The sequence below is a fragment of the Microtus pennsylvanicus genome, chromosome 6, assembly GCF_037038515.1.
Source record: "Microtus pennsylvanicus isolate mMicPen1 chromosome 6, mMicPen1.hap1, whole genome shotgun sequence".
Classification (NCBI taxonomy): domain Eukaryota; kingdom Metazoa; phylum Chordata; class Mammalia; order Rodentia; family Cricetidae; genus Microtus; species Microtus pennsylvanicus.
Window position 1 is genome coordinate 82,469,929 of NC_134584.1, and position 22,823 is coordinate 82,492,751.

General features: G+C 40.6%; 1 protein-coding gene across 10 annotated transcripts in view; it reads left to right on the forward strand.

Annotated features, from left to right (window-relative positions):
- The window catches only part of Inpp4b (inositol polyphosphate-4-phosphatase type II B), a 757,204-nt gene that overhangs the window by 225,922 nt on the left and 508,459 nt on the right, over nt 1–22,823 (forward strand). For 6 of the 10 annotated variants that reach the window (XM_075976565.1, XM_075976570.1, XM_075976558.1 and 3 more), the window contains exon 3: nt 10,536–10,964. The gene's annotated coding sequence lies outside the window, so the exon portion shown is untranslated. The remainder of the gene's footprint in view (nt 1–10,535; nt 10,965–22,823) is intronic. The other 4 variants (XM_075976561.1, XM_075976557.1, XM_075976567.1 and 1 more) reach the window with 1 other exon arrangement.

Here is a 22,823-nt window from a genome sequence, read left to right on the forward strand (position 1 = left end):
TTTCTGTAAGTTGTATTCCTTAATGAAAATTTATTTTGGTCATCTTTTTGTGTACAATTTGCCAGCAGTTTGTTGTATTTAGTGAGGTATCTGCAGATATTCAGCCTATTTTTAATTCTGAAGTTTTACTTATATCTAACTTTAAAGATAGTTCTTTTATGTTCTGGGTATACATCAGAAAGTTTTTCTCCTTTCCTCTAACTCATGGTTTTGAGCTCTTTTTGTGGGTTTTACAGAAAAAGTTTGAATTTAGCAAGGCCTAGTTGTCTCATTTTCTTCCAGAGATTGTACTGTTGCTGTTTCTCAAAACCCATCATCAAGTTCAAGATCATCTAGTTTTTTCCCCAGGGTTTCTTGTGAGACTTCTGGAGTTTGTCGTCAATGTTCAGGTTTGCATTTAGGTATGCCACAGGTGTAAGGCTATACCGGCTTCTTTTGTTTATATGGATGCACATGTGTTTTGGCACATTGCTGAAAAGCCTGTGCCTTTTCTATTGAATCGCCTTTAATTCTTTGTTCAAGATGAGTCAGTAGTGTTCATGTGATTCTGTCTCTGTTCTCTCTGTTCAGTTACATTCACCTTTTTTAAGAGTCCTTTGTCATTAAGTATTATTGATCACTCTGTGCAATTGTTGATTTTGATTTATAATTGTTGAGGAATATTATTTTTAAAGTGTCTTGCATTTTTTTCCTACTGCTTTTGTTAAGAGTTTAAAGATGGATTTGATTAAATAAAATTAATCTGCGAGCAGGATACTGGTCAGCAAGTAGCTGACAGGAAGCAGTAAGGAGGAACCACATGTAGCATGAGTTTTTAAGTGGGGGCAGAGAGAGGATGCTGGGTGGTTTGGAAGACACCAGCAAAGAGAGAGGTTAGAGGGAGAAGGGTGGGAGGAGGGGGAGGGAAATGGGAGGCTGGGAGGAGGCGGATACTTTTTTTTTCCTTTTCTCAATAAAAAAAAGAGAGAGAGAGAAGGTTAGTGACTTATTATTCAGTCTCTCTGAGCAAGCATAATTCCACCTCAAACCTTGAATTGTGAATTCTTTAGGTTTTGATAAAGTTTCCCTTGGCTTTGAAAGAATTGGAACAGAATCCCCTCAGGCTGTGGCCCTTGTGGCCAAAGCTGTTGCTTAAGGGGAAGCTATTGTAGGTGATACATGTGAAACAACATATAATTGTCAATGAAATTTGACTGAAGAACACCTTTGAGTTTCTAGTAAGGTCTTTGAGACGTTTCTAGACAAGACTGACATCCCGGGAGAGTAATGAAGGAAAAGGGCTACCCCGAATGTGACCAGCAGTATCTGAGAGGCGTGGCCAGAGTGGAATGCAGAAGAGGAGGAGGCAGCCTGTGAGCACAGTCTTGCCCTCAGTCCTATTATCCACTTCCTGACCCCCAGGAGGTGAGCAGCCTCTTGGGCTGTATGCCTCCACTACTATGATGTTCAACTCTACTTGAGCCTAAAGCATCTAGTTAAGGGCAACTGGCCATGAACTTCAACTTTTGAAGCTATGAGACAAAGGGAGAGTTTCCTGTTTTAAAAAGATTGGACACAATCTTTTATTAATTAATTTTTCATGCATTTTACAAACTGACCACAGTTTCCCCTCCCTCCTCTTGTATAGTAAACCTGGATGTGGAATGCAAACCTACAAATGTTTCAACAGAAAACAGGAGCTCTAGGTCATCACGAATTCGGGGCCAGGTTTTTAAACAGCAAATTCTCAGCAGCTGAACTATGACTAATGTCCCGTAGTTTAGCACTGGGTTTTAAAAGAAGGTGGCCAACTATTTATTCAGTGCCTTTCATGGATATATGAGTATTGTAAAATTCCATTTCTAGTGAGCTTTTAACTCCGCTTCTATTTTTCGGTATTAAATTGACTATTCTACATAAACTTTAGCTGTTGCTCAGAAACATTTGAATCAGTGTGCTGCTATCGATCACATAGATTATTGAGGTATTTATGAGATTTTGGTAAGTATATAAGTTAATTTGGAAAGAATTAAAATCTTGATAGCCTTTCAATTCATGAACATGAAACATCTCTTTATTTGAATCTGATATTTTGTTTCACCAAATATTTTCAAACATATGCATGTCAAGCCTGTAAATATTTCATATATGTTTTATTTTGTTCTATTATAACTGCCTGGTTTTTAGCTGGAAATTTAATTGCTAGTTGCAAAGAAATTGTTTATTGTGCAGGAGCTTGTATCCTGGTCCTGATGTAATTCCTTATTGTTATTCTAACATTTTGGTGTCATTTTTGACTCTTTGATATTTTCTAAATATAATAAACATTTTAATTTAAATAACAACAATAAACTGACCAACTCCTCAATATATACATGTGTGTGTGCACGTACACACACACACACACACACACACACACACACACCTCCACTCCTGTCTTAAGGCAGGAACTCCCAGAAAGAGTGTGTGTCAGAATTATAAGAGGCTGCTCTTCCCTTTGTCTTATGTTAAAGGAACAGTATCTTCTAACCCTTAATCATGTCAGCTGAAGGTTGTATTCTAGAGCACCTATGGGATGTCACCAAAGTGCTGTCTATGGATTGGGTGGTGCACTCACAACAGTTGGCAAGATTGCTTTTTATCTTAGACTTGTTTTGCTATGACAGGTTACATTGATTTTCAAGTGTTGAGCAAGATGTGAAAAACTGGCACGAATCTCATTTGCCCTTCAGCTATAATTCCTTCTCTGTATGATTGGCTTCCTTTTTATTTTCTTTTTATGACTGTAATAATTTTATTTCTTTGTTAATATCATGCAAATTAGGTTTCAGGAAACTCTTTTTAAAATAATACCTCAAACATGTTGAAATGTCACTAATATTATTTTTTGGCTTTTTTTAAATTTTATTTTATTATTATCATTTTATTACTTTACAAAAATACCAATTCAAATTCCCAGTCCATCCCCTCCTCTCACTCCCTCCACACACCCTCCCACCCCTCCCCCACAGGCAGGGCACCTTGCCCTGTGGCAAGTCCAAGGCCCTCCCTACTACATCTAGGTTGAGGAAGGTATACATCCAAATAGAATAGGATCCCAAAAAGCCCCGTATATGCAGTAGATACAAATCCCAGTGCCATTATCATTGGCTTCTCAGTTTTCCCCAACTGTTAACCACATTCAGAGGGACTAGTTTGATCCCATGCTCATTCATTCCCAGTCCAGTTGGAGTTAGTGAGCTCCCATTAGCTCAGGCAAACTGACTCGGTGAATGAACCCCTCATGGTTTTGATTCTCTGCCTTTGTTTCCATCTGTTGTTGGATGAAGGTTCTATGGTGATATTTAAGATAATCATCTGTCTGACTACAGGGCAAGGCCATTTCAGGGCACCCTCTCCTCTATTGCTTAGGGTCTTAGCTTGAGTCATCCTTGTAGATTCCTGGGAATGTTTTACAGCCAGGTTTCTTGCTAAGCCCATAATGGCTCCCTCAATCAACATTTCTCTTTCCTTGCTCTCATATTTGTCCTTTCTCCATCTTGACTATCCCGTTCCCACAAGATCTCCTCAACCCTCCCTTCTCCCCTACCTTCTACCCCCTGCCACCATGCTCCCAATTTTGTCAGGCGATTTTGTGTGTTTCCAATTCCATGGGGGAGGGGTCTATATACGTTTTTCTTTGGGTTCACCTTATTACTTAGCTTCTCTAGGGTCATGTAGTATAGGCTCAATGTCTTTTGTTTATGGCTAGTATCTACTTTCATTTCTGGGAGTCTGGGTTACCTCATTCAGGATAGTGTTTTCTAATTCCATCCATTTGCATGCAAAATTTATTATGTCATTGTTTTTTACAGCTGAGTAGTACTCTAGTGTGTAAATGTGCCACACTTTCTTTAACCGTTCTTCAGTTGAGATGCATCTATGTTGTTTCCAGTTTCTGGCTATTACAAATAATGCTACTATGAACATAGTTGAACACATGCTTTTGTAGTAGATTGAGCATATTTTGGGTATATTCTCAAGAGTGGTATTGCTAAGCCGGGCGGTGGTGGCGCACGCCTTTAATCCCAGCACTCGGGAGGCAGAGGCAGGAGGATCTCTGTGAGTTCGAGACCAGCCTGGACTACAGAGCTAGTTCCAGGACAGGCTCCAAAACCACAGAGAAACCCTGTCTCGAAAAACCAAAAAAAAAAAAAAAAAAAAAAAAGAGTGGTATTGCTAGATCCTAAAGTAGGTTGATTCCCAATTTTCTGAGAAACCGCCATACTTATTTCCAAAGTGGTTGCACAAGTTTGCATTCCTACCAGCAATGGATGAATGCTCCCCTTACTCCACATCTTCTCCAGCATAAGATATCATTGGTGTTTTTGATCTTAGCCATTCTGACAGGTATAAGATGGTATCTCAGAGTTGTTTTGATTTGCATTTCCCAGATAGATAAGGAAGTTGGACATGTCCTTAAGTATCTTTTGGCCATTTGAAATTCTTCTGTTGAGAATTCTCTGTTTAGTTCAGTACACCATTTTTGTGTTATTTAGAATTTTAAAGTCTAATTTCTTGAGTTCTTTATATATTTGGAGATAGTCCTTTGTCTGATGTGGGGTTGGTGAAGATCTTCTCCCATTCAGTAGGCTGCCTTTTGTCTTAATGACAGTGTCCTTTGCTTTACAGAAGCTTCTCAGTTTCAGGAGGTCCCACTTATTTTTTTGTTGCTCTGGTGTTATATGTAGGAAGTGGTCCTCTGTGCCCATGCATTGAAGGCTACTTCTCACTTTCTCTTCTATCAGGTTCAGTGTGGTCAGATTTATATTGATGCTTTTAATTCATTTGGACTTGACTTTTGTACATGGTGAGAGATATAGATCTATTTTCATTCTTTTTTTGGGGGTGGGGGGTTTTTCGAGATAGGGTTTCTCCGTAGCTTTTTGGTTCCTGTCCTGGAACTAGCTCTTGTAGACCATGCTGGCCTCGAACTCACAGAGATCCTCCTGTCTCTACCTCCTGAGTGCTGGGATTAAAGGCGTGCACCACCGCCCAGCCTATTTTCATTCTTTTACACGTTGACATCCAGTTATGCCAGAGCCATTTGTTGAAGATGTTTTCTTTTTTCCATTGTATAATTTTAGCTTCATGCAAAAAAATGGGGTGTTCATAGGTGTGTGGATTAATATCCAGGTCTTCAATTTGATTCCATTGGTCAATGTCTCTATTTTTATGCCAATAACAAGCTGTTTTGATTACTGTAGCTCTGTAATAGAGCTTAATGTCAGGGTGGTGATGCCTCCACAAATTCCTTTATTGTATAGGATTGTTTTGGCTATCCTGGGCTTTTGTTTTTCCATATGAAGTTGATTATTATTCTTTCAAGGTCTGCAAAGAATGGTATTGGGATTTTGATGAGGACTGCATTGAATCTGTAGATTGATTTTGGTAAGATTGCCATTTTTACTATGTTGATCCTTCCTATCTAAGAACATGGAAGATCCTTCCATTTTCTGGTATCTTTTTCAGTTTCTTTCTTCAAAAACTTAAAGTTCTTGCCAAATAGGTCTTTCACTTCCTTGGTTAGTGTTACCCCAAGATACTTTATGCTCTTTGTGGCTTTTGTGAAAGGTGAAGTTTCTCTGATTTCCCTCTTCGCTTCTTTATCATTTATGTATAGGAGGGCTACTGATTTCTTTTAAGTTAATCTTGTATCCTGCCACATCACTGAAGGAATTTATCAGCTGTAGTTTTGTGGTAGAGTTCTTGGGGTCACTTAAGTACAATATCATATTATCTGCAAATAATTAAAGTTTGACTTCTTCTTTTCCAATTGGAATCCCCTTGATCTTTTTTTGTTGTCTTATTGCTATCGCTAAAACTTAAAAAATTATGTTTAGGAGATATGGAGAGAGTGGACAGCCTTGTCTTCTTTCTGATTTTAGTGGAATCACTTTGAATGTCTCTCCATTTAATTTGATGTTGGCTGTCAGCTTGCTGTATATTGCTTTTATTATATTTGGATATGTTCATTGTATCCCTGATCTCTCCAAGACCTTTATCATGAAGCGATGTTGGATTTTGTCAAATGCTTTTTCAGCATCAAATGAAATGATCATATGTTTTTTTCTTTCAGTTTATTTAAATTATGGATTGCATTGATAGATTTTTGTATGTTGAACCAGCCCTGCATCTCTGGGATGAAGCCTACTTGAACATGAGGGATAATTCTTTTTGATGTGTTCTTGGATTCAGTTTGCCAGTATTTTATTGAAAAATTTTGCATCAATGTTCATGAGTGAGATTGGTTTGTAATTCTCTTTTTTAGTTGAGTCTTTGTGCAGTTTTGGTATCAGGGTAACTGTAGCTTCATAAAAAGAGTTTGTCAGTGCCTCTTCTGTTCCTATAATGTGGAACACTTTGAGGAGTATAGGTATTAGCTCTTCTTGAAAGTTCTGGTAGAATTCTGCACTAAAACCATCCGGCCCTGGGCTTTTTTTTTTTTTTTTTTTTTTTTGGTTGGGAGGTTTTGATGAGAGCTTCTATTTTCTCATAGTTTATAGGTCTATTTAAATTGCTCACCTGGTCTTGATTTAATTTTGGGATAGTGTATCTATCTAAAAAATTGTCCATTTCTTTTACATTTTCCAATTTTGTAGAGTATGGGTTTTTGTAGTAAAACCTAATGATTCTCTGAGTTTTCTCAGTGTCTGTTGTTATGTCTTTTGTCCCTTTTTCATTTCTGATTTTGTTAATTTGGATGTTCTCTCTCCACGTTTTGATTAGTTTGGATAGGAGTTTGTCAATCTTGTTGATTTTGTCAAATAACCAGCTCTTTGTTTCATTGATTCTTTGTATTGTTTTCTGTGTTTCTATTTTGTTGAATTCAGCCCTCCATTTGATTATTTCTTGTCTTCTACTCCTCCTGGGTGAGTCTGCTTCTTTTTTTTTTTTCTAGAGCTTTCAGGTGTGCTGTTAAATTGCAAATGTGAGCTTTCTTCGTTTTCTTTATGTGGGCACTTAGTGCTATGAACTTTTCTCTTAGTGTCCCATAGGTTTGGATATGTTGTGCCTTCATTTTCATTGAATTCAAGGAAGACTTTAATATCTTTCTCTATTTCTTCCCTGACCCAGATATGGTTCAGTAGTTGACTGTTCAGTTTCCATGAGTTTGTAGGCTTTCTGGAGTAGTATTGTTGTTAAATTCTGACTTACTCTATGGTGATCCAATAAGACACAGGGGGTTACTCCAAATTTTTGTTATCTGTGGATGTTTGCTTTATTACTGAGTATGCAGTCAATTTTAGAGAAAGTTCCATGAGGTGCTGAGAAGAAGGTATATTCTTTTTTGTTTGGGTGGAATGTTCTATCAATGTCTGCTAAGTCCATTTGATTCATTACATCTGTTAGTTCTCTTATTTTTCTGTTAAGTTTGTGTCTGGTTGACCTGTTCATTGGTGAGAGATGAGTGTTGAAATCTCCTACTATTAGTGTGTCTGGTTTGATGTGTGATTTAAGTTTTAGTAATGTTTCTTTTGCATATATGGGTGCTCTTGCATTAGGGGCCTAGGTAGTCAGGATTGAGACTTCATCTTGATGAATTGTTCCTGTCATGATTACAAAGTGTCTTTCTCCATCTCTTCTGATCGATTTTAGTTTGAAATCAATTTTTGTTAGATATTACGATAGCCACACTGGCTTGTTTCTTAGGTTCATTTGGTGGAAAACCTTTTCCCAACATTTTCCTCTGAGGTAGTATCGGTCTTTGAGGTTGCAGTGTGTTTCTTGTAAACAGCAGAAGACTGGATCCTGTTTTCATATCCATTCTCTTAACCTGTGTCTTTTTATAGGTGAATTGAGTACATTGATATTAAGTCATATTAATAACCAGTGGTTGTTAACTCCGGTTATTTTTTGGTAGTAGTGTTTGTATGTTTCCCTTCCTTGGGTTATACTGGAGGGGGCGTCATTAGATATCTGTGTTATTGTGGGTGTAGTTAGCTTCCTTGGGTTGGGGTTTGCCTTCTAGTACTTTCCGTAAGGCTGGGTTTGTGGATATGTATTCTTTAAATCTGTTCTTTATCATGGAATATCTTGTTTTCTCCATCTATGTTGAATGAAAGCTATGCTGGGTATAATAGTCTGGGCTTACATCCATGGTCTCATAGTGTCTGCAGCACATCTATCCAAGACCTCCTGGCTTTCATGGTTTCCACTGAGAAGTCAGGTGTAATTCTGATAGATTTACCTTCATATGTTACTTGACTTTTTTCCTTTGCAGCTCTTAATATTCTTTCTTTATTCTGTATGTTTTGTGTTTTGATTATTATATGGTGAGGGGATTTCTTTTGATCCAGTCTATTTGATGTTCTATAAGCTTGTTGTACATTCATAGGGATATCCTTCTTTAGATTGAGAAAGTTTTCTTCTATAATTTTGTTGAATATAATTTCTTGGCCTTTGAGCTGGAATTCTCCTTCTTTTACCTCTATTATTCTTAGGCTTGGTTTTTTCATGATGTCCCAGATTTCCTGAATGTTTTGTGTTAAGAATTTGTTGTATTTAGTGTTTTCTTTGACCAATGAGTCTATTTCCTCTATAGTATCTTTAGTGCATGAGATTCTTTTATCTTTTGTATTCTGTTGGTTATACTTGTCTCTGTAGTTCCTGTTCACTTACCCAGATTTTTCCTATTCAGAATTCCCTTGGTTTGTGTTTTCTTTATTATCTCTATTTCAGTCTTCAAATCTTGTACTGTTTCCTTTACCTGTTTGATTGTTTTTGCTTGGTTTTCTTGGGTTTCTTTGAGGGATTTATTAATTTCTTCCAACTTTTGTTTGTCTTCTCTTCCATTTCTTTAAGGGAGTTTTTTTTCACTTATCTTTAAAACCTCCATAATTTTTATAAAGTTATGTTTAAAGTCATTTTCTTCTATTTCTTCTGGGTTAGGATGATCCACTCTTCCGTTTGTGTGTCTGCTGGGTTCTGGTGTTACCATGTTGCTTTTCAGAGTGTTGGAGGAAGTCTTTCACTGGTGCCTACCCATCTCTTCCTTCAGATGAGGCCAGCAGTGTCTGGCGTTTTTTCCAATCCTTGCTATGGCTGTCTCTTAGGTCTCCCCAGTAGGAGCAAGCTGTGTTTCAGGGTTCCACGAAGCTCACAGGCTCTTAGGTCCCCTCCCAGTTTCCCTCAGTATTGGAGCAATCTGTTTTCCAGGGTTCCACTGAGCTCACAGGTGAACTGATTGGCTTCTTTTCTGTGGAAAATTTTTACACCTATGTTCATAATAGTTATTAGTTTGTCGTTTACCTTTTTAATGTTTTGATCTAGTTTTATGTGAAAATAACGCTATTTTAATACAATAAGGACACAGTCCTTTGTTTCTATCTTACAGAAGTGATTGTTAAAGATTGTATCATTTATCCCTTAAATATTTGATAACAGAAAACAGTTAAGTCATTGGGATGAGGTACTTTCTTTTTAGAAGGTCTTTTTTGGGAGGAGTTCAACCTGAAGACCAGAAAAGTGAGGCAGCCAGCCATTGGCTCTTACCTCTACCTCAGTCTGAAAATGGTGATACTAACCTCCAGGAATCTCGGAATGAGACTGAGATTGAGTGCTGCCTCCTCCCATTTTATAATCTTCTCTAGTTCTGAGATTAAGGGCTTGCACCACCTGGTTTCTATGGCAAACTAGTGTGACTACTTGGATTAAAGATGTGTGTCATTGCTGCCTGGCCTGTGAAGCTGGCCAGTGTGACTGTTTTACTTTTCTGATCTTCAGGCAAGCTTTATTTATTAAAATACAAAGGAAATGCCACTGAATATTTTTTCCTACTCCTATTTCGCTAGGATCCCCAGCTTCACTGTTCTTTTTTCTTTTAAAAAATAACTATTTTTTATTTATTAGATTTTTTTTTAAAAAAATACCAATCCAAATTCCCACTCCCTCCCCTCCTTCCATTCCCTCCACATATCCTTCCCCCCATCCAATCCTCAGAGAGGGTAAGGTACATTGCTTTGGGGAAGGTCCAAGGCCTTCTCTACTATATCTAGGCTGAGCAAGATATATATTCAAGGAGAACAGGAACCCAAAAAGCTAGTTCAAGCAGTAGTGATAAATCCTGATGCCACTGCCGGTGGCCCCTCCATCTTCCCCAGCTATGCAACTGTCAGCCACATTCAGAGGGACTAGTTTGGTCCTATGCTTGTTTCTTCCCAGTTCTGCTGGAGTTGGTGAGTTCCTATTAGCTCCGGTAAATTGTTTTAGTGGGTGAACCCATCGTGGTCTTGACCTCTTTGCTCATATTCTCATTCCTTCCAATCTTCATCTGAACTTTGGGTGCTCAGTCCAGTGCTCTGATGTGGGTCTCAGCCTCTGTCTCCATCAGTTGCTGGATGAAGGTCCTATGGTGATGTTTAAGATATTCATCAGTCTGACTACAGGGCAAGTCAAGATCAGGTGCTCTACCTCTACTTTTTAGAAGATTGTTAGCTATTTATTAAATGTCTTTAATAGGATTAGGACTGATCTAAAAGCAAAATTTCATTTCTAAGTGTGTTTCAATTTTTCAGCATAATTTTAAAAAAATCACCGTGCTCTGACTGACCAACACCACTGCTGTCACCCGAGGAGTCACCGTGCTCTGAATGAGGCCAACACCACCGCTGTCACCCAAGGAGTCACCGTGTTCTGACCAACACTACTGTTGTTAACCAAGGAGTCACTGTGCTCTGACCAACACCACTGCTGTTAACCGAGGAGCCTCTGTGCTCTGACCAAGACCAACACCTCTGCTATCACCTGAGGAGACACTGTGCTGTGACTGACCAACACCAGTGCTGTCACCTGAGGAGTCACCGTGTTCTGACCAACACCGCTGCTGCCACCTGAGGAGACACTGTGCTGTGACTGACCAACACCAGTGCTGTCACCTGAGGAGTCACTATGCTGTGACCCAGATCAGTACTGCAGCTGTACACCTGAAGCAAACAACGAAAACGGTGAGTTTTGTGTATTAACCAATTTTTTTTTCTATAAAATGAGCAAATTCCTGCTGAAAGAGTTGTCCTACTCAGTACAAATGCCTGCAAACTGATCTGCCGTGTCTCATACGATTGCCATCAAAACCCTCACCCTTTGAGAGCAGGGTTCAAGGCCTGATGTGGCCTCTGCTCTCACTTCTCACGGTGCTCCTGTCTGCTCCCCACCTCTCACACCTGTAGCCTCACAACTGAGCCCTTCTGGGTTCCTAGCCTTTGTTACCATTCTTTACTGAGACCCTTCAAGTACAGTGCTGGCTGATGAGTGCGCATCCTCATGCCTCACTCCCAATCCCTCTTTTCAGAACACTTCTTCATCTACACACTCCAGCAATCTCATGCTGCTTCTTCACTGAGTAAAAAGTACTTCAATTTACTGGAATACTGAAACACATGAGGACCTAACTTTGATCCCAGGAAACCATGAAGAAAACATCTGGCATGGTGGAGCACTGAGGATCCTAACACAGGGAGGCAGACACGCAGGTCCTCAGGGATCACAGCGCAGCCAGTCTAGCAAGTTGGCCATCTCTCAGTCAGAGACCCTGTCTAAAAGCATGAGGTGGGCACAGTCTGAGGAATGGCTTCTTGAATTTGACCTTTGGCCTTCACACACACACACGCATGCACGCACGTGTGTGCACACACACACGCAGATGTTACATGTACTCAACCAAACATGTAGCGGGTAGAGAGGGAGGGAGAGAGGGAAAGGGGAAGGAAGAGGCAGGGATCCAGATACAGAAGGTGGAGGATGGAGCACTACTCTTGTCTCTGCTGCAGGGGTCTATGACAGAATAAGGGTGGAAACAAGAAGTTTTAACCTAAGAGATCCAAGTGCTAGGATTGATCACATAGAACTATTTACTATGAAATAATACGAGGCAGAAAGGAAGCAAACGGGAGATGGGATCTTCTGCAGTTCAGAAGGGGACACCCGATAACGTCGTCGTTGTGGGAACTTCTTTGAGGGGAAACAATGTTATTTATTTCTTGATTCCACTCTACAAGTCTCATTTAAAAAGCTGCCTGAATGAAAGCATTAATAAATGAGTAATCCACACATAAACAGGCCTTTCAATCAATGTAGACGAATGGGCCTTGGAGCTGTTCCCGCCTACCTCGCGTCCTCAGCGGGGTCTGTCTCCAGCCATGCTTTTACTGTTCTCTGAACAGTGTTGGAAGTCTGCAAACCCTTCAGACACATTGTTTGACACAAAGGATGGGAGACAGATGACAATGGCTGGAAGGAATCACAGCGTGCCACATCTCCACAAGCTCTTTGAACTGGCTTGATCCCTGTGGGAAGGGAAGGATGACTCAAAGTGTCCTTTCAAGAGACTACAGGGCCTGGGGTGGCCCGTGAGAGGCTGCCACAGGTCCACTGTCTCTGAGTCCAATCTGGGTGGCCCGTGAGAGGCTGCCACAGGTCCGCTGTCTCTGAGTCCAATCTGGGTGGCCCGTGAGAGGCTGCCACAGGTCCGCTGTCTCTGTGAGTCCAGTCTGGCGCAGGGAAAGGTCCTTTCCCTGTCTAGGACTGAGCCAGCTCGGCTCCATCTCCTGGCAGCAGCTTCACACACATCTGTGAACTTCGCACCTGACAAAACCTTTTCACAGTCTCCTTCTGTAGATGCGGGGTTGGGGCTTTGTGTCCCAGCAGGGACGGGTCAGCAGGACAGTGTGTGGTGGCAGACAGTGAACGCCAGAATGACATCAGCCAATACGTCTCTGTTCTAGACTCTTGAAAAGTAATTGACACGATCTTTGAGAGAGGATCGTTTTTCATTTAGGCAGGGAATATCTCTAAGTCATTATAATCTTAGCTTCAAAATAAATATGACCTCATTCAGAATAAAAAATTGGCAAGGCTAGTAATTTCAGAGAAACACATATTTTATCTCATGCTTGGGAGTGAGAGGTCTGTTATTATTCTTATATCCATTTTTATGATAAAATGGGGCCCAGAGAAGTTCAGATTTGCTAAGGTCACACAGCTAATAAACTAGAAAAATGAGACTCAATCTTAGTAATTTGTTCTCTGCATCATATATGTGAAACCCAATATAAATCGTAATTAATCTCTAGCCAGATGACTTTGTACACTGGATGAACATCAGCAAACTGTGCAGGACACAAAATGCCCAGTGCCTAGTTCAATGTGTGTGACAGGCTCCTTCCCCTGGAGTCAGTCAGCATGGCTTTCTAAGGCTCTGTGGAGAGGATGGCTTTTTCCCCTGGCTTTAGCTTAGCAGTCACGAAATCTAGTATGACCCATGTCAGATGGTGAGGCTACCGTCACAGGCAAGTGGTCAGGGGAATGTTCACTTTAAGAGTTTGATTTCACACACATCAAGCCTGCCATGAGAGACTTCTGCAGAGCACCTCCTATCTGCTTCAGTTATAAGAATGACTTTTCTAATGTTTTATCAGCATATGTTAATTTGTGTAATCAGATTTTATTTTGGTATCTTCATAAATGTACATGATACACTTCAGTCATAGCCTCCTGCCCCTTACCTTGCCACAGCTTGTCCACCCTTGGGCTACTCAGCCACCTTTCTCTTGTCCACTCGCCTCCCTTCTATTCTCAAGGCCTTTTATTTTGTGACTTGGTAAATTTCATTAGGCTTCTTTAAAATAACATCTGTGGGTGTTTGTCTATACGAGCATGGCACCTTACTAGCCGTGTTTGACTGCAGAAAAGGTCTCTCTTGTTACCTCATCAACCATTAACCTCAAATTCCTACTAAAGGAAAGGTCAGATCAGGAGGCCTTCCATCATCCATGACAGTTTGGTGACGAGCTCAGTCTTGCGAGGAGCTTGTGAAGGTAATTATTGTCATGATGAGTTCAAGAAGACCGCAGTCTGGTCATGCCCAGACCTCAGGGATCCACAACTCTACCTTGCTTCCTCTGGCCCTTATAGTCTTTCTGCCTTTTCTTCCAAGATGTCCTCTGAGCCTTGGAGTGGTGACACAAATTTTCCATTTGCAGCTGGGCATCAGCCACCCATTTCATTGAACCAAATCCTTTATAAGCCAACAAGGCTATTAACATCTCAAGCATCTGTTCTCTGCCTTCAATGCTTCTGAAGCAAACAGAGATCTCAGCACTGACAGTTCCAGGGACACTGGGGTCCAGGGTTCTCCTCACACTTGAGCACGACCCAGATAGACAAATAGACTCTCCCGTACAATCTTTCTTCTCATATATCTCTGTGGCTTTGCTTGGCGGCTTTAATGAGAATAATTGGTCCAATCCCAGGCCTTTAAAAACAAATTTATAATTTTATAACATAAGCTTTTCCATGATCTACAGTCATCTGAGATTAGATGTCTTTCTTTGCCATTAGATGATTATGCTTTTTGCAGATTAGGGAAATGAGTGGAGAGGTGATCAAGACCACTTAACCTTTCCCAGAGAGAGCAAAGTATTTGGGAGGAGAGGCAGCATGGACAGGATGCCACCTGCTGGGGTCATGGCATGGGCCCCCACAATGCACAGTTGTAACATATCATCTTTTAAAGTAGGTGTTCCCTCGGTTTGATTAGTATCCTTCCATTTCAACACAACTGCTGAAGGCTGTGATTCCGTCACGCATCCCATCACCATCCCTCATTCATTTTACTTAAAAAATATTTGATTTATTTGTTTATGTATGTGTTTATTTGTTGTAATTGCAATCTGTCTGTGTGCACGTGTGGATACGTGTGTGTCATAACATGGATATGAATGTCAGAAACAACTTACAGGAGTCAGTTCTCTCCGTCCTCCATGTGGGATTTGAACCCGGGTTGTTAGAACGGGTAGCATGTACCTTTAACTGCTGAGCCATCTCTCTGGCCTCCTTTAGTCACATTCAAACAACACGCATGTCCCCTGCACCATCACTAACTGCCAAAGACTCGGGACCAGTTTTGTGACTTTAAGACTCTAGAAGAATCTCACCACAAATGGATCTATACTCCTACCAAACATAAAATATATATATTCTAAAACAATTTATCATTATATAATTTGAAGGATTTCCTATTGGGTGTTCTGAAGGAAAGTGGATAATTAGAAATAATAGCTATGGAAATAGCGGAGCTCTGATTTTTTTCTTAGTGACCTAAATTCCACAGAGTGTGGCTGCCCACTGAGGTTGAGGATTTGAAAGATAGCACGCCCGTCAATAACCTATTAATCTGACAATGACTCGGTGGTCTGTTTGCTTGCCCTTGGTTTCCAGGAGGGCTTATGAAGCTGAATCTGAATGATAACTGACACACTTGAGCGCTTTTCTTTGTATAGCCCTGAACTGGAGGGGAAGTCGCTGAAGCTCTCTGAGGAACATAGAACACAACCTCTCACATGGGCATCCTTCCTCTAACAAGGAAACACAAGTGCATTCTTCTACAAGATGGTCTTTCCTCCACTCTCTTTGGGCCTTTTTCTTTTAAGAACCAAAGTAATAACATGATAATTTTTTTCCCATTATGCTTGAGGGTCCACACATATTTCAGATGTAACTTTCCCATAAATTTCACAGTGGTAAAGTGAGAGAAGAACCCTGAATTATTTTTTTGATTTGAAGATGAATCATGTAATACTTTACAATCAGGAAATGTCTTGAACCTGGGACAATTTCATATAATAAGACAATATTCCACACGACTGCAGATGTTTCTGCCTGATAAACTATGAAACAGCACCTTTGTTATCCTCCCCAGAAGCCCAGGTTGTCTAAGAAATGAATTAAGTGACTTTGACATGATTTGCTTAAATCTCTCTATTTGTCTTTTGTCTCTTACACATACACATGCACACACACACACACACACACACACACACACATATACATGTGCGTATACACACACAGAAAAGTGCATAACCCATCTTTCTTCTCCACAACTCTAGAAAGAAAATGGAACTTGGCTTTAACTGTACATTTTTTTTCTTATTGCTACTAGAATATAATAACTACAAAACCATGTTCTGTGTAACCTGCACTAGCATAGACCCCGGGGGTAGAGTTAACACCTGAATCATATAAAACCTGTAAATCTCCAGTTTAACTCTACCTTTTAATTGGAGGTCCTTAATCAAGAATGTCTCTTAGAATTCTCTCTCCGGATGGGTGCTTAAAATAGGAATCGACAGAAGAATGATGTCAGACTTGTCTCAAGTCGCTATTGATAATGTTTGCCAAGCACAGACCAGTGACAGGAAAGAGCACCCAGCATTGTTTGATGCATGCCGTCTTCACCATGACCTACAAAGGCATGGACTCCTGTTGCTTGTGAAGTTAGATGGCTGAATCTCAGTTGACCCAGAGATGGGTTTTACTAACACATCCCACCCTGATCTCTATTGGCTTGCCTCCTTTCTTGCCAGCTCTTCTGCCACTTCCTACCCTCGGTTACCCTCAAGCATACTAAAGTGTATCTCTGACTTGCTTTGCAACGAGATGCATTCAGCTTCTGCAGAGAGGCAGAACCGGCAGTAAAGACAATTTCATTTTCCTATGCGAAAGAAACATGTCTTCCCTAACTCACTGGTATTGGTGCTTCACACTGCGGTTGTGGCCTCTATTTGCTTACGTGTTTTGTCTGTCTCCTCCACTCTTATGTTTCTCCACGAATCTAGGAACCATGTAGATTTTGTTTGGCAATCAATCAAGCCAATCAATTTTATCAAATGAAGGGAAGCAGCTTCAGGACAATGTCTGACACATTGGATTTTGCAGCACTGCGGGCTTGGTCTTTGTCTCCCCACCACCCTGCCTCTTTGGTTGAGGTAGACTGTGAGACATTTTATTTTCAGTTACAAGAGGCCATGATAATACATTTCCTCAGAATTGAAAGCCCAGAGAATTAAAGATTTCTGCCTGAGAGTCAGTTTCTCTCGATAATGCCAAGGATCAAGATCAAGGTGGGCAAATCACTTTAAACAGATTTCAGATGAGGCCAAGTATAAACTGATTGATATATTTCTTAGAAACAGTGACAGGTCTGAACTGTCACGTTCCCCTAACCCCGTAGACCTTTATGTTGAAGTCTAAGGCCTGGCATCTCAGAACGCAACTGTGTTTTCAGACAAGGCTCTTTCCGGGGTATTAAGTTGAAATGAAGTCATTAGGGAGACTCCCAACCCAGAATAAAGTCTATATAAGAAGAGAAAATCGGGTGCACAGAGACACAGAGAGCTACAGCTGCCGTGGTAATGGAAAAGAAAAAGAACAGGCAGAGTCTGAAGGCCAAGGGACAAATCTATTTTACGCACGGAAGGAGGCTCAGTTCTGGAGATGGACACACACTTTGCGTATAGGAAAGGCGACAGTTGCAGACATGGGGGCCCGTGTAAGCTGTCGAGACTGAGAGAGGCAGGTCACGGCAGCCTGAGCTGGCAGACATGCACAACAGGGCAGACCGTGCCAGCAGACATGCAGTAAATGCTGTTAAATTCACTTGACTTTTGCCTTTTCGGATAATACTCTTGCTGACTTCGGGTCCTCTCTGGATACTGACCATGGTCACTGCTGTACTGTCACTTCACAGTACAGGAACTTACCAGCATTTACTGTTTGCAAATTATGTGCCACCTTCCTGTCAGTAAGATTAATATTCAATTCATCTTTATATGCGTTTGTGTATTTATGTATATATTATAAAGTTTTTTGTTTATTTTTGTATTCCTTAGTAAAGGTTTGCAAATAGAATATATTATTTTCAGTACAGAGTATTCTACCAATATCCCAAAGAGTCGTGGATCACATTTCTCCAGCTCTATTTGAGTTGGTCCCTGTATATGAGGGTGTGGATTTTGATGTGATATTTCTTTTGTATTGGATAAGGGGAAGGAAGTTGCAGATTGTGTAGAGACGTATGGATGTGGCCACCAACTGTGAGTGTTACTTTTAGCATAAGGAATACATTGAGGTGTGTGTGAGTGTGTGTGTGTGTGTGTGTGTGTGTGTGAGAGAGAGAGAGAGAGAGAGAGAGAGAGAGAGAGAGAGAGAGAGAGAGATAGAGAAGATGAGAGTGGAGGAGTGTTAGTGGACCATGAATGAATTCTCAACATTACTTTTGTGCCTCTCTTTCCCTTGAAGATATCCTTACATGTACTTTTTAAGAAAAGCTTCAGCATTTCCTTTTCATAGCAATAATCTATCACTGTTAACATCATCAGTGGATATCATCCATTGTTGTCTATTATTTTCATTTTGAATCTCTAATGTAGATAAGAAAGTCCAAAATCCTATCAGGAATGAAACAGTTAACCACACTGAAGAAACCACACCTAGAAAACAGAGTGCATGGTGTCAAGATAAAAGATAGCTTTCATATTACACATCTCTTTATTTGAGCATAACAGCAGCTTATGCTTTATGCTTTGGGCTTAGTAGACAGCATTTCCTAGGAATAAGCACTTCCATTTTCACTACTTTATTGGATTATTCGAGGCCACTCCTCCACAAGAACACAGCTCTAATAAATCACGGCGCCCCTCCTTTCCTATTCGCTGCTGTCCTCTAGCAACAAGAAAGTATTTGGTGATATTAGAAATGCGATAAATATTTGTTTACAATGAATTCGCCCTTCCTGAGTGTTGAGTGGAGATACAGCTGTGCTACATGTGGTTTCTTGGAAGACCCAGGGTTGTCCAAAGCATCAGATTTCTCAATACATAGCTGGATACATGTAATAATAGCCATGAAAAAGCACAGACAAGCCTTCAGGCCCTTAATGGAATGTGGGTGCAAATTATTGTTTTGTGTGTGGTACCTTGACTCACTTGAGCAGCTTTGTAACCATGAGGTCAAGGGTGTAGATTTACTTTTGTGACATAGCATTACATATGTCACAACTCTGTCACATTGGGTTTCACGCGAGTTTTGTGAGAAGATGTTCATTGAAACTGGTGTTAGATAGGAAAAATAGTAGTGGCAGTTCTGTTTATTGAGCTTTTCCAATATGCCTCTTCTGACCTAAGTCTTTTATGCTCATCTCTCATCTAATACTGACAGTGGTTCTCTGAGTTAGCTCTTCCAGTCATTTCGTATTATTGATGAGGACTGTGGGGGCTGAGAAGTGTTTTTATTTCTGCTTTTATTATTTACAGTAGAACTTTTAAAGTTTATAGCTGTAATAAAAATACATCAGGAAAGCAGTGAGGTATGGTGGGAAAAGTCAATTGGTATAAAACACTGGTTTGGGGAGTTTTTCTTGGTTGGCTCATAACCCTTTCAGGGCCTTGATGTTCTCAAGGTAATATAGAATGTGTTTTCAAATGCTCTGCAGTTTTAAAGGAAGCATTGTAAATTTCCCATGATTTTTTTCCTGCATATTTATGCTATCTGTGTCTGTCAGGAAAAGTTCTTTGCTGTGGGTTTGGATAAGTGTTTCCAAAAGCTCACAGGGGAAAGGCCTGGTCACAAATACCTGGAGTGACCGGGTGACAGTGGGACATTAGAGGGACAGACTCTGCAGGACAGGACTTAGATTGTTCAGAGCATTTACCTTTGAGGGGATTTCCTTGGACTCAGTCCCTCTTTTCTTTCAAGCTCCTGTCCATCATGAGATAAGTAGCTTCTTCTGCTACATAATCCAGCCATGATGTGCTAATTCACCCCAGGCCCTAAAGGAAAAACCAACCAATCACAGAGGATACCTCCAAAACTGTGAGCTCAAATAAACAATTTTCTCTTTTCAAGTTGAGAATCTCACACATTTGTTATAATTACAAAATGTAACTGATTATATAATTATTCTTAGTTTTTTTTTCCTATTTCCTTCTTCTACTTCTCCCTTTTGTTTGTACTCTTACCATAATTATGCTATGTTATTTATTGGTCGAATGGGAGTTGGGATAAAATGAGAGCAAAATAACTGGGCTAAAACCTCCTTGGGGAAAATACAGACCACAGAAACTTTCTCTTGTTTAACTATTGGGAGGTGGAAGTTGTTCAGCCCAGTGTTCTTGTTGAATAGTTTGAGACTGCATGTGGTATTTAGAAACTATTTCATGACTTCTCCTAAACTTATGCCTCTCTCTCTCCCTCCCTCCCTCCACTTCCTTCCTGCATGTTTTCATTTACAAAGTCCTATAATGAACATTTAATGAAGTCAGCGTTATGTGAATCACCATGGTGTCACCTGTCTTGTGTTCAGGAAACTGTGATGCTAAAGGCAAGAAGCTACTATACAAACAAAATAAACATTACATAGCAAACTTCAGTAAGTAAAATATAAGGGAATTTGAACTATGGGCACGTGAGGATCAACACAAAGTGTTGCTGGAAGTCTTCACTGAGGAGATATTTTAACTGAATCATGACAATTTTGAAAAGCACTCTGGTAATACACTGGTAACTCTTCTACTCCAGGGGCCAGTGGCAGACATCTTCTTGTCCATGCTCAAGACAAACTCACTCAACATGTGACTTGAGTGACTTACACTGACATGCCTCTCAACTTGTTCCCCTTCTTTGATATACCTCTACCCCAGCCCATGGTTACACAGACTAGGATTTAAAGCTGGACAGGTGGCAGATTTTCAGTTTTAGCACACTCAGATTTAGAAAAGGACAGATAGGTAACTTTTGTCTGTGCCAATACATGACAGAATTTTCAGTTTTTATCCATAGGCTAAAGTACTTTGATACTCTGCTTTACGAGCAAAATCCCCTTCCTTCCGCTATTTTGAAGAACAAATGACTGCTGCCTGTCTGCGACAAAGGCAAGAGACAAAGAAATGTGGAGTGAGATCATTGGCTTTTCTCCACACTGGGCTAGAGCACCTAACAAAAACAACTTAGGGGAAGAGAAAGCAGTTTTCTGGTGCCACGCGTTAGAAGTTGTAGAAAAGCTATGGTGGGCAGAAGAGATCAATCTTCCCCTGTGATTCGCATCATGAAAACTCAGGAAGCAGAGAGGAGTTAGGATATAATGAAGAAGACCCATCTCTAGTGGCCTGTGTCTGCTAGCCAGATCCTATATCCCAAAGGTTCCATGACTTATTTGTTGAATAGCACTACCAACTAGGGCCATAAATGCAAACGCGTGGACATGTGAGGTACATTTCATACTCAAACCATAGCGTTCTGCCCCTGGACTCTGTGAGTCCATGACCATCTCATAGTGCAAAACTCATTTCTTCCAGCTTTAAAGATTTCCATAGAAGTCCAAAGTCAAAAGTCTCTATCAAGGTTCAAAGCAAACCCTCATCTTCAAGTTCCTATAATGTAAGCAAAACAAAACAGAAAACCAAATATCTTTATGAGATTTCTGTGGGGGTAGGAGGGTAGTTTGTGCATTGGATCAAGTCACTGCCGCCCCAGGATGTCTCTGCTAAAAGGTGTTGCTCTCCATAGGCTACCCTCAGCCAACTACGTTCCAGAAGTCTTAAATGGAACATTCCAGAAGTAAACATTTGATAAACATTAAGGGAAAAAAGGTTGTGCACTTCCAGTTTTCAATGGCACAGCACCAAGCCCTTTAGGCCCATACCCATCATCTGGAATCTTGGTGTCAACACTCATGATCCTGCAACTCTTACAAGCTGCTGGTCAGTAACCCCATCTCCCCAGTATGGATGATGCCAGCCTCCTTTGCCAGCTCAATATCAGACATGCCTTACTGGATCATGGCTGCAGGAACATCAATTTCTATACAGCCAGACTAGGAAAGGCATTTCCCTAAGCAATTCTTCTCAGGTAGGGTGCCCCTGTGCTGACATTCTCTGTCCAGACACTTTTCATAGGCTGTTTCTTTTGAAAAACACACTTTTTAATGGGACTTTCTTTCACAATGGAGTCATTCACAGGCAGGTTTTTGCCCTTTACGTATCTTTTCTATTTTTCTAGTGAAGAGTGAAGGTTTTTTTCTCTTTTTAATGGTGCTAATTCTCTTTAACAGTTACAGCTGCTTGTCCAGATCCACCTTGGCCGCAACTTTAAATGCATCCACTTTCCTGGGCTTTCACATCTTCAGAAAGACTTGGAATTTAGCTGTGCAATTTCACTATAAAACTACGTAAAACATGTCATTAGCAACTTAAACGTCAGAAAATTGCTTCAGCCGGGTCAATCAGTTTAGCCCTTTGAATTCTGCCTCACCCAACTTTTCAGGACTCAGTCAAAACGGAAACAAATTGATTGCCAAAAATGTAACACAGCTAGTCTCTAGCCCACTGGAGAGAGACTTCTTCCCCTTTGACAGCTCAGGAACACAGGTGTCAATCACTGGCCTGTGCACTAGCACTCCGACAGTGGTGAGTATGAAGTGCAGCACTCTGGGGCTTCTCCGACCCGCAGATCCACTCTTGCTACATTCCTCCCACAAATCATTCCCAAAGACCTACACATCCCATGGTCTAGCTGGTCAGGGCAAAGGCCATTCTTCGCAGGACCCCTTCCTGTGTCGATTACTCTTTGTCTCTGGGACAGAATATCTCTCCAGAGGGGAGGTTGACTTTGACTTACAGTTCAGAGGATTCAGTCCAGATAGAAGCTATAGATGTGGTCTGGTGTATTCCCCTCCTGGTTTATCAGGAAGCAGAGGGTCCTGGTTAGTAGTAAGATTGGGCTTTAACCCAGAAGACACACCCCTGATGTCCAACATTTCTAACAAGTATCTCTACGTTCCAGAAGTCTCATGACCTCTCAAATACGGTCCTACCAGTTGGGGAGCCGGTGTTTAAACGTGATCCTGTTAACAACATTCAAACCTTCATAGGGGCACTAGGCAATGCAAAAAGGGAAGATTTTATTTACATATTAAAGCAACTAGGGAAACTAAGAAGGAGCACATTTAGCCAAGACATGTAATGAGAATACTT